The 12,659-nt window shown below is 40.0% G+C and overlaps 1 protein-coding gene across 10 annotated transcripts in view; it reads left to right on the top strand.

The window, feature by feature from the left end:
* C3H2orf76 (chromosome 3 C2orf76 homolog) overlaps positions 1-12,659 on the top strand; it is a 129,138-nt gene that overhangs the window by 50,253 nt on the left and 66,226 nt on the right. The gene's annotated exons all lie outside the window — the stretch shown is intronic.

The raw sequence follows: 12,659 nt of genomic DNA, 5'->3' as shown, positions 1-12,659 counted from the left end.
CTTAGAGTCAAAAGAGTCTTTTAATTTAGTTCATCATGCTCTACTGTTTTATTTTTAGTTGAAGTATAGTTGATTTACCATGTTTCAGGTATATAACAAACAGATTCACACACATACATATTCTTTTTCAGATTCTTTTCCATTATAGGTTATTATATTGAATATAGTCAGCTCCCTGTGCTTTACAATAGTCCTTGTTGTTTAAATTTTATACATAGTAGTGTGTATCTGTTAATTTCAAATTTCTAATTTATCCTTCCCACCCTTTCCCTTTGATAACCATAATTTTATTTTCTATGTCTGTGAGTCTATTTTTGTCTTGTAAAAAAGTTCATTTGTATTATTATTTTAGATTCCACAGATAAGTATATAATATTTGTCTTTCTGTGTCTGACTTAACTTCATTTAGTATGATAATATCTAGGTTCATCCATGTTGTTGCAAATGGTACTACTTTGTTTTTTTATATGGCTGAGTAATATCCCATTTTATGTGTATATCACATCTTCTTTATCCATTCCTCTGATGATGGACATTTAGGTTGCTTCCATGTTTTGGTTTTGTAAATAGTGCTGCTGTGAACATTTCAGTTAAGAGTTTTTGTCTATTTTGGATATGTGCCCAGGAGTGGGGTTCCCAGATCATATGGTAACTCTAGTTTTAGTTTTTTAAGGAGCTTCCATCCTGCTCTCCATAGTGACTGCACCAATTTATATTCCCGCCAACAGTGTAGGAGGGTCCTGTTTTCTCCACACACTCTCCAGCATTTATTATTTGTAGACTTTTAAAAATATTTTCATTTATATATTTATTTGGCTGCACCAGGTCTTAGTCTCTGGGCACGTGGGATCTAGTTCCCTAACCAGGGATTGAAGCCAGGCGCCTGTGCTGGGCACACAGAGTCTTGACCACTGGACACCAGGGGAGTCGACTATTTGTAGACTTTGAGGGTGGCCATTCTGACTGGTCTGAGGTCTGGTCTGATCTCATTATAGTTTTGATTTGTGTTTATCTAATAATTAGCAATGTTGAGCATCTTTTCATGTGCCTGTTGGCCTTGCTTTAATGTTTTGAACACTGAAAGCTGGAAGGATGCTTGACATCATGGCACAGAGAATCTTGTATACAAACCGAATGTTCATTGGGGTTATTTTAGATGCCTTCTTGCCTTTCCAGCTGTCCTTTTGATAAATCACTTTTGCCATCCATAGCTTAACATGGTCTCTTCCCATAATTGTCTTTTTGTCCCTCAACCAAGAAACTTTGGTTAAATTGGATCCATTCTGCCTTGAGAATCATTGAACCACTATACCATGCCATTAAAATCTAAAGTTGTGTAAATAGAACAAATAAGTGTAGTGGATATAAACTAACATTTATAAATAAGTGTAAATATAATAATACCTAAGATTGTATCCATATATAAGCATATAAATATAGTAAAACAAATCTATTATTAACATAGGGGAAATGGATATTGATCAGATATTTTGATATCATAGAGATATCATGTATTACTTTATATAGATGACAAATTTTCAGAATAATATACAAACCAATTATCTAGACTATATGACATTTTAATTATTTCTTGATCTGGCATTTTAATACTTTGCAATACTTTAGATTTGTGTTCTGAATGTAAAATCATTTCATCTATTAAATAAAGAAAAGCTGTGGAGATTTTATCCAAACGTCCAATTCAGAACTCAATTCTTTATACCCCGTTACTCCCAGTGAACTGGTACTTTGTAGAGCAGTCTGTTCTGATGGGTGACTACTAGAATAGTTAGAAAAATTTTCCTTATCTTTTAAATCTTTATTTATTTGTTTATATTTAATTCTCCCCTCCACAGTTTCCCCTATTATTAACATATTAGTATGCTGCATTTGTTGCAATTAATGAACCAGTGTTGATGTCTTATTAAGTACAGTCCATAGTTGATTCAGGTTTCCTTAGTTTTTACTGATGTCCTTTTTCTGCTCCAGGATCCCAGCCAGGATACTACATTACACGTAGTTGTCATGTCTCTCTAGGCTCTGTGAACTGTGGCAATTTCTCAGATTTTCCTTGTTTGAGGACTTACACAGTTTTGGGGAATACTGATCAAGCTTACTGTAGGATATCCCTCTATTGGAATGTGCCTGATGATTTTTCTCATGATTAGACTGGAGCTATGGGTTTTCGAGAGGAAAATCACACAGATAGTGTCACTTTTATCATATCACATCATATCAAGGGTGCCGGGAGCCGGCGGGAGACATTCCACTCGTGCAAAGGTCATGAGGAAGGAGGCTCGGCATACGCAAAGGCGGGATCGAGCCTCGGGAGTGCCCCTGGATATTCTCGAGCATCTACCCCCAAAAAACCAGAGTCTGCCTACTTTATTGCTTTGTGCTCTCACCTCTGACTTTACTGGGGGCTGTCCCCCACCACCATCTCGCTCTCTCTGTCAAAGAGTTAACTTACAGCTCCAATTAATAAAGTTCCTGGGCAATTAGGAGTGTTTAAATCCAAACCCCTCAGATGGCTCTCTAACTCGCCTGACAAGTTTACCTGGACACCCACAGCTATGCATACGATTGTTTACAGTCTCCCAGCCTCGAGAGGCACGGGAAGCTTAAGATATTCAAATAGCTTAGAGCCTCTCAGAGAGTTAGAAACTGTCAGAATAAAACTAGTACAAGATTTCATTGATGAGCCAGGAAGCAGCTGCAGGCGTCCGCCCCGGGGAGCAGTGTCCCCAGCAGCAGGAGGCAGAACGCGAGCGGCAGGCTGTGGGCCTCCTCGCTTATGGCGGGCGGAGGGGCGGGGTTCGCGGCCCTGGGCTAGCCGTTGAGGCTTGGCCTCCCTGCGTTTCCCTCTCGCCGGCGGGAGCGCGCTGGTCTGGACTGCATTCCGCGGGGGCGCTTTCCTCTCTGGCCCTCACTCGCCGCAGACTTCTTTGCTCTAGGTCGCGGGGTGCAGCGAGAAGGGTACGGGGCGCTGCTGGCGGCGCGGAGGCGAGAGTTGGCTGGGGGAGGGGGAGCGAGCGAGTGCGCCGCAAACCTGGTCTTTGGGGAACGTGACATGACGAATTTGTCTGAGATCCAAATCGGAGAATCTGCGTTCTGTAGAAATATACAAGCATACCCTCTCCCACAAGTTAGCAACACATCTGGCCTTTTTCACTCTCCAGTATGGAGGTCTTTTTACTTGACCAGGGGCCGAGTCGTAGCCTGTAATTCAGGCATCTAGTGTCTCATCATTGTAGTCTGCCCCTGTGTGTTTACGTTTAAGTGATTAAGTACAATTTGGACATAACTATCTGTCTAGCTGTTAACCTAGATATCTGGGAAAAAGTAGGGAAACAGCTAAGAGCTTATTGTGCTCAGCAAGGCTTGGAAAAAATCCCTACTTAATCTTTCCTCTGTGGAACATGACTAGAGATGCTTTAGATCCAGCTCATGAATTTGAAAAGGTACCTGTTAAAGAGGAAAGTAAAGTTGGAAAAGTACCTGTTAAACAAAAAAGCAAATCTGAAAAGGTACCTGTTATAAAGAAAAGTGAAAATGAAGAGGCTATACCTAGCTATCGACAGCTAAATGAATGGCTAGCCGCTATGACTGCCAATGAGCATGTAGAAGATAGGGATGAAAAGAAAGATCAGCTCTCTTGTTCCCCCACGGAGCAGTTTGGGTCATCAGCCCTACTGCTCCTCCCTTGGAACAGTTTGGGTCATCAGCCTACTGTTCCTCCCCTGGAACAATCTGGGTCATCAGCCCTATTGTTCTTCCAGTGTTCGGGATGGCTAGGACCCCACTCAAGGGTGCCGCGGACCCCCCTGTAGGATAGACAGGGCGAGAGGAGTGGGAAGTGTTGAAAGTGTTAAAGTGTTAGACTTAGAGAGAGAAAACAGTTTCTGAAGTTAAAAGGCCAAAGAAACCCTGGTTTTTGATAAGCATCAAAGACTGCTGACTTTGCATCCCCTATTATCCTCTATGTGTAACTTAGGGTATAAAAGCCCCTGTTGAAAATAAAGCTATGGGCCTTGCTCACCAACGCTTGGTCTCCCCATGTCATTCTTCCCTTTAACTTCCAGCTGAGTGTCCATCTGGAGTGCGGATATCCTCTGCGACCATTTATTTGTCTGGGCTTCTAAGACCCACTCGAGAAGGTGTCTAAGGTGGGGCACCTTCGGCTATTCGAGAGGGCGCCTGCGGCCTCCGTGGTCAGAGCTAACCTGGTGTAACGGGTTATATTGATTTTCTGCGTAAACCAAGCCACTCAGCTTCTTTTCTCCACTGAATTTTCCTACTGAGCTATCCTCATTCTATTCCTCTTTATTATCTCTAATTAACATTTGAATAGGTCGCCTAGCCGTCTCTCCTTCGAATACCCTGGATCAGCCGGGGCTGGACCTCGGCACAAGGGTACATATTTTCTAAATGATTTATGGTTATTGATGTTGACTTTGACCACTTGGCTAAAGTAGTACAGGTTTCTCCACTGGATCACTGGTTACTCTGGTATCTCCCTGTTCATAAGGTACTCTGGAAGGAAGTCACTATGCACAGCACACAGTTAAGGAGTGGGGAATTATGTTCTCCTTCCTTTAGTGTGGAATAGCTACATAATTTATTTGAAATTCTTTTGCATGGGAGATATTTGTTGCTCAGATTGTTATAGATTTGGTCACTGAAAACTTTGAGTTGTCTTCTGTGCCCCTTTGACGTATGCCATCTGTGTGTGGTTTTTAAGATGGTCCAGGCTAATTTTGTGTATTTCCCATGCCAGTCCTAGAACCAGCCATTTCTCCAGGAGCCTTGGTTGCTTTTATTGGAGTATGGTTTTAGACCAAAATCTGGGTGCTAGGTATGCTCTTCACTAATTTCTTAGGCTTTCTTGACAGAGCAAGGAAATATGTCAACCTGTGTATTTACACATATGTATAAATATTTTCATATTTACCACCTGAATCTGTATGTTAAATGTGAGTTCTTACTGATGTTTCCAACTCTAATCCATTATCACGTGGATCATTTCAGCTTTCTCTGTTTGCTTATCTGTACATCCTCACTCCAACTGTGAGAAACCTGGCTTCCATCATCTGCCATCCATTTACTTACCTGTTTAATTCCAGTATACACGTATGGGCTTCCCTGATAGCTCAGTTGGTAAAGAATCCGCCTGCAGTGCAGGAGACCCTGGTTTGATTCCTGGATTGGGAAGATCCCCTGGAGAAGGGAAAGGCTACCCACTCTAGTATTTTGGGGCTTCCCTTGTGGCTCAGCTGGTAAAGAATCCGCCTGTGATGCAGGAGACCCTGGTTTGATCCCTGGGTTGGGAAGATCCCCTGGAGAAGGGAAAGGCTACCCACTCCAGTATTCTGGCCTGGAAAATTCCATGGACTGAGGAGCCTGGCAGGCTACAGTCCATGGGGTTACAAAGAGTCGGGACACAACTGAGCAACTTTCACTTTCCCTGGAGAAGGAAATAGCAACCCAGTCCAGCATCCTTGCCTGGAAAATTCCATGGACTGAGGAGCCTGGCAGGCTACAGTCCATGGGGTTGCAAAGAGTCGGACACGACTGAGCAACTTAAACTTAACATACAGGTATAGCTGTATTAGAGTTGTTATTTGGTACTCTGTGGGAAACAACTTGATATTAACTAGAATACAGTGCTTTTGTGATTTCCTTTTGCCTTAGTCTTACAAAATCTGTTCATTGCCAGAGTTATTTAGGTCAGCACCTTTTTTCTCTCTCTTCAGTAAGATTGTTTCATATATTTGCAATACATTTATATTCTCTTCTCACCCTCTGTGTTCTTTCCTGGGACCCTCTGTCCTGTTTTTTTTGTAGTTTGTTTTGCATACATTAAAGTTCACTCTTTGTGATGTAAAGTTCACTCTTTGTGATGTAAAGTTCACTCTTTGTGATGTAAAGTTCTATGGGTTTTGTAGCCACCATTATAGTATCATACAGAATAGTTTAATTGCTGTAAAAATCCCCCATGCTTCTTCTATTCATCCTCTTTGCAAGCCCCTGGTGTTCACTGATCTTTTTATTGTCTCTAGTTTTGCTTTTTCCGGAATATCATGTACTTGGAATCATACAGTATATAGTCTTTTCAGACTGGCTTCTTTCACTTAGAAACATGCATTTAAGGATCTTCTGTATGTTTTCATGGCAAGTCCTATCTTCTTAACCTCCTTTAACCTGGAATAGGCCTCACCTTCAGTTATCTGTCATTTTATTGATTTTTTTTATTTTGAGAAAAAATCCAAATCTGAGTTTTTATAGAATGCCCCACAATTTGAATTTGTCAGATTGTTTTCATATGATTAGATTCAGATTAGACATTTTTGACAGGATTACCGTGTAGGTTGCAGGTTAACAAATCAAGAGCTATGGGTCAGTCTGACCTTCCCCCTGTTTTTATAAAGTTTATTGAAACACAGCCACACCCATTTATTTACATATTATATGTACTGCTTTTGTGTTTCAGTGGCACTTACATAGTTGTGACAGAAACCATGTGGCTCACAAAAACTAAAATATTTTTTACTGATCTTTACAGAAACAGTTTGCTGATCCCTAACGTTGGTGATTCCTCCTCATTGCATCATATCAGGAAGCACTTGGTTATTGGTAGTATTTATGAACTTACTGGATCAGCCGTTTATTAGAGAAGAATTAAACTGAGGAATGGCCAGATGGAAAATATGCATAGGACAAAGCATGGGGAAAGGGGGTGGAGCTTCCGTGCCCTCCTGGAGTGCACCATTCTCCCTGGTATCACCATGTGTTCACCAGCCTGGAAGCTCTCATGATAGATGTTTAAGTCATTTGGTTAAGATGCTGTCTACTAGATTTCTCTGTTGTAAAGATATCTTTTCAACTAATAAATAGTTGAGAGCATATGTGTATGTTGTTTCCAGTAGTTTTAGTATCTATTTTGTTTTTGAATTCATTTTTAAATTTTTTGGCCACACCAAAACAGTTCCTCAACCAGAGATCGAACTTGTGCCCCCTGTATTGAAGCCTGGAGTTTTAACTTCAGGACTTCAGGGAAGTCCAAGTTTTAGTATCTATTGATGATCTTTACCCAAATCTCTGGTAGTTGCAGTAACTGGGATTTTTTTCTAACTCTGTGACTCCTTCCATGTTTATTATCTAGCACTTTTTTCTGTAAAGAGGCACTCTCCTGGTGCCCCTCCTATTTAGAAAGAAACAGGATAGTTTTATAGTAGCAAAATCATAGCATATTATCACCTTATCAGAAAGGGACCATTCCTTCAATACAGTGTTAGGGTAATACTCTCTTGTTTGTATTACAAATGTACTATAGATTCCTTAGTTTAAATATTCCATAAATTTAAAACATGAATAATACTTTATCTTCTGTGGCTATGACTTAACAGAGTGAAAATATAAGCAATGAAGAAAGTAATGCTAATTTAAAGATAGTTAGTGGTTACTTCTGGGAAGGGAGGTCGATGGTACTAAGGAAAGAAATCTTTGATTTCTGCCAAACATCAACATGAATCAGCCATAGGTGTACTTATGTCCCCTTCTTCCAGAGCCTCCCTCCCGCATCCCACCCTTTCCCAGCCTTCTAGGTTGTCATGGAGCCCTGGTTTGAGTTCCCCAAGTCATACAGCAAAGTTCCACTGGCTGTCTCTTTTACATACGGTAGTGTGTATGCTTCTACAGCATCCACTTCTGTTAGAAACTTTTTCAGTAAAGTTGGAATAGAAGGGAACTTTCTCTACCTGATTAAGGATATTTGTGAAAAAAATGATACCCTTCATCATATTTAATGGTGAAAGACTGAGGACTTTCCTCCTAATATAAGAAACTAGGCAAGGTGTTTTCTTAGAAATTGCTTCTATTAAACACTGTGCTGGAAGTTCTAGCCAGTTCAGTAAGACAAGATAGAGAAATAAATGGCATCCAAGTTAGAAAGAGGTAAAATTGTCATTATTCACTGGTGAGTTGATTATCTTTGTTGAAAATCCTATGGAGTTTATAAAAACACTACTGGAACTAGTAACTTGAGCTTTTAGCAAGGTTGTAGGATATAAATGAATATATAAAAACTAATTATGCAATATACAGTTGGAAACTAAAAAAGAATAATAGCATCCAAAAAATTGAAATAGGGTATATTCGATAAGAGTTGTAAGACTTTTGCACTGAAAAATCTAAAACATCACTGAGAAGTTTAAAAAGACCTAGATAAATGAAGATATACTATGTTCATAGATCAGAAACCTCGATATGGTTAAGACGTCATGACTCCTCAAAATAATGTATGGATTCCAATCCCAATCAGAATCTCAGCAAGCTTTCTTTTTTCCTTCAGATAATGTCTACTTATTCTAAACTTTATGAATAAGTTATTCTAACGTGTTCAAAAATTTTAAGGAAAGTAAAAAAGAGAATAATATATAAATAAATAATGATATAAATAAATCACAGAAAGAAATAAGTTGGAAGAGTTACACTATCTGATTTAATGACTTATTACTGTAAAACTGTATCAGGAAGGATTCAGCAGTATTGTTATACAGATGACATGTGTATCGATGAAAAATAGTCCAGAAATAGTATTATACATATGTTTAATTGGTTTTTGGTCACAACATTTTAAGGGGAAGCTGTCATCTTTCTAAAAAGGAGCTGAAACAGTCTTATGGACTCTGTGAGAGAGGGAGAGGGTGGGAAGATTTGGGAGAATGGCATTGAAACATGTAAAATATCATGTATGAAACGAGTTGCCAGTCCAGGTTCGATGCACGATACTGGATGCTTGGGGCTGGTGCACTGGGACGGCCCAGAGGGATGGAATGGGGAGGGAGGAGGGAGGAGGGTTCAGGATGGGGAACACATGTATACCTGTGGTGGATTCATTTTGATATTTGGCAAAACTAATACAATTATGTAAAGTTTAAAAATAAAATAAAAAAATAAATAAAAAGGAGCTGAAGCAATTGGATATTCACATGCAAATAAATGAACTTGAACTCTCACCTGTTGCCATACACAAAAAATGATTTGAGATTGGTCAAGGCCTAAATTTAAAATCTGAAACTATAAAAACTTCTGAAAGAAAACATAAGAGAAAATCTTAAAGACTGATTTTGCAAAATTTATTAAAGTACAATGAGCACCCCCCCCCAAAATCTAGCTAGGGTTCATCAAAATTAAAAACTTTTGCTTTTTAAAATACACTGTTAAGAAAATGAAGAGGCAAACCACAGACTTTGGAGAAAATACTTGTAAAACATATATTCAACAAGAAATTTATGTCTAGAATAATAGTAACTAAAGAAAGAAACCAAACTCTTACCACTCAAGTTATATGACATACAACCCAATTAAAAAAATGGGCAAAATATTTGAACATGCACTTCATCAAAGAAAATGTATGGACGACGAATAAGCACATTCGGTGATACTCATCATGAGTCTTTAGTGAAATGCAAGTTAAAACCACAATGAGAGCATAACACACCCACTTAACAAGACTGAAATAAGAAAGCTTTAGAAGTTAAAAACCAAGGTTTTGGCTAGGATGTGAAAGAACTGGAGCTTCTTATATGTTGCTAGTGTGAGCGTTAAAAAGGTACCACTTTGGAAGATGATTCGGCAAATTCTTGACAAGTTAAACATACGAACCTACTGTACAACCCAGCCATTCCACCTGTAGGTGTAATGAAAGTGTATGTCTACATATGAATCCTCATGGCTGTATTCATAGCGGTACAAAATGGGAAACAACCTTTTTCATAAGGAAGTGTTTGTTCTTTTCCTCTTCCTCTTCAAGCATTTTTATATGTAAAGTTCACCTCACCAGAATGTGTTTAACATCTAATCTTTCTTTTCTTTTGCCACCGCAGAAGATACCAGCTTTAGTCCTACCCTTCTTAGTGTGGCAGATGGAAGTTGGGAGGGCTGGATTCTAGTCCTGGCTCTTGACACTTTGGGCTGATCGACTGCCTTCTTGGGACCTCAGTGCCCTAACCTGCTGATTAAAGGGATTAAATGATGCATTTTTACTCATGTCTGTTTTTGAGCACCTGCCGTGTGCCAGGCACTCTGTTAGGCTTTGGCAACATGATGAAGGAAATAGGCTGTAGTCCTCGCCCTCACTGGAACCAGCATTTATTAACATATAATGTGCCAGGCACTGTCCTAGGTTTTGGGAAGACAGGCCATTGTGTCTTAATCTCTAGGAATTTATGAATTAGTAGAGAAGAGAGACCAAACTAAGTAAACAAAGCTCTAATTGTAAAAAATGTTATGAATGGAGGAATATGAGAGGAGACCCCCTCTTTTAGTAGGGCTGTCCTGGAAGGCGTCTTTGTGGAGTTGACAGCTGAGCTGAGATCCACAGGTGGAAAAAAACGGCTCCTTTCATCTCTGTCATAGTCTCTTCTCTCAGAAGCCTAGACTTGTGAGGTCTAAGGGGGTGATTTGGTGTCCTGACTGTAGACATCTCTAAATGAAAATAGTTTCATGGCACTGTTTCTTCTGTACCTTAGTCCTTTCTTCAGGGAGTTTTGCTGTCTAGTTTAGGAAATACAAATGGCAATAAATTAAACAGATTTAATTCTTCTGATATTTAGTCAACACTTCTTTGGCTTATAATTCAAAAGTGAGAAACAAAAGATGAAATGAAGTTCTGTGCTCCGCTAAGGCTAAAACAGAGGTTTCAGATGGAGGTTGGGCAGGCGAATATGGACTCCACAGACAGGTTTCCTTTGGCCTACAGCATTTTTTTTTTTTTCCCTTTTTTTCTTTTCTGGCTGCATTGGGTCTTAGTTGCTGCACATGGGATCTTCACTGTGGCATGTGGGCTTGTTGCCCTGTGGCATGTCTTGCCTGGGAAATCCCATGGACAGAGGAGCTGGTGGGATATAGTCCATGGGTTCACAAGAGTAGGATATGACTGAGGGACCAAACCACCACCAGTGTGGGGATCTTAGTTCCCCAATCAGGAATCGAACCTGTGTCCCCTGCTTTGCAAGGTGAATTCAACCACTGGATAACCAGGGAAGTCCCTGCCTACAGTATTTTAAAAGTCAATACAGTTCACCTAACCTCCCCCTCACCCCAGACTTAGTGTTTCCATTTAAATCTTTAGGTGACCAATTAGAATGAAGGGACTGCACCTCCTTTAATGGGATGCTTGCTCTTACCTCATGGCCCTCCTGTTTGCCCAGCCTCACTCATTCCTGTCATCTGGTTGGCCTCCTGTGATTGTGTTTGTCTAAGAATCATCTTAGCAGGTTTTCATTTTGAGTCTAAATATGCTTGGGACTGGCCGGCTGTGAATCTGATCTACGAGTGTGGGGCTGGGTGATTCTAGCATGTGGCAGGTGAGATCATAGCCCTGGCTGTGAACACACCTTTGTTACAGGATTCACAGGGAGCGTGCCCTCTCAAGAGTGGGGACTTGTCTCAGTAACTTCTTATTTTCCCTGTCCCTGGAATACTTGGTAGTGGGTACTTTAAATGCTTGTAACGTAAATGAATAAATTATATTTTAATTTTGGTATTTATTTGACCTTTAAAATTTGGGCTTTCCTGGTGACTCAGTGGTAGAGAATCTGCCTGCAATGCAAGAGATGTGGGTTTAATCCTTGGGTCAGGAAGATACTCTGGAGAAGGGAATGGCTACCCACTCCAGTATTGTTGCCTGGAAAATTCCATGGACAGAGCAGCTTGGTAGGCCACAGTCCCTGGGGTTGCAAAAGAGTCAGACATAACTTAGCAAATAACACTTTTTCACTTTCACTGACCTTTAAAAGGTTAAATGTCCTTGAACACTTTTCCTAATTCAGATGTGTAGGTTTTTAAAAAAGTTTTCTTTGGTAACACATTCCTATGGTTTTTAAGGATGAATATGTAAAAAGGAATACAGTGAAAATCTCCTTCTCACTTCTGTTCTTTATCTGACCAGTGCATCATGCTCTCTCCCATGGAAGTATAAACAAAAACAAATACATATTCTTATTTTTCCTCTCTTTTATTCAAAAGGTAGCATACTAAAAATAATGCTCTGCCTTATGCCTGCTTTGCTCTTAAAAAAAATTTTTATTTAATTTTTGGCTGCATTAGATCTTTATTGCTGTGCACAGGCTTCCTCTAGTTGCGGCACGCGGGGGCTACTCTCTAATTGCTGTGCACAGGCTTCCATTGTGGTGTCTTCTCTTGTTAAGGAGCACCAGGCTCTAGAGCGTGGGTTCAGTAGTTGTGGCGCACAGGCTTGGCTGCTCTGTGGCATGTGGGGTCTTCTGGACCAGGGATTGAACCCATGTTCTCTGCGCTGGCAGGCAGATTCTTAACCACCTGGACTACCAGGAAAATCTGCGTTCTTTACTCTTGACATATCTTGAAGATCTTACAATGTTAGTAAAGAGCTTCCTTCTCCTTCTTTTTTGGTTGTTTTACTGGTTGTTGAAAAATATGTTTAATTGTTTGGACATATTATAGTTTATTTAGGAAGTCCCCTCATTGAAAGACACTTGGATTTTCCCAGGCATTTACTATTGCAAACAGTGCTATAGTTAGTACCTTTGTTTAAGTCATTTCATACATACACACACACACATGAGTGTGCAAAGTATATTTCTATGGTAAATTCTCCACGTGGAATTGTTAGGTCA

Source organism: Bubalus kerabau, chromosome 3, assembly GCF_029407905.1.
Source record: "Bubalus kerabau isolate K-KA32 ecotype Philippines breed swamp buffalo chromosome 3, PCC_UOA_SB_1v2, whole genome shotgun sequence".
In the NCBI taxonomy this organism is placed as follows: Eukaryota; Metazoa; Chordata; class Mammalia; order Artiodactyla; family Bovidae; genus Bubalus; species Bubalus kerabau.
The sequence above is the reverse complement of the archived record's forward strand: the minus strand, read 5'-3'. Positions and strand labels throughout refer to the sequence as shown.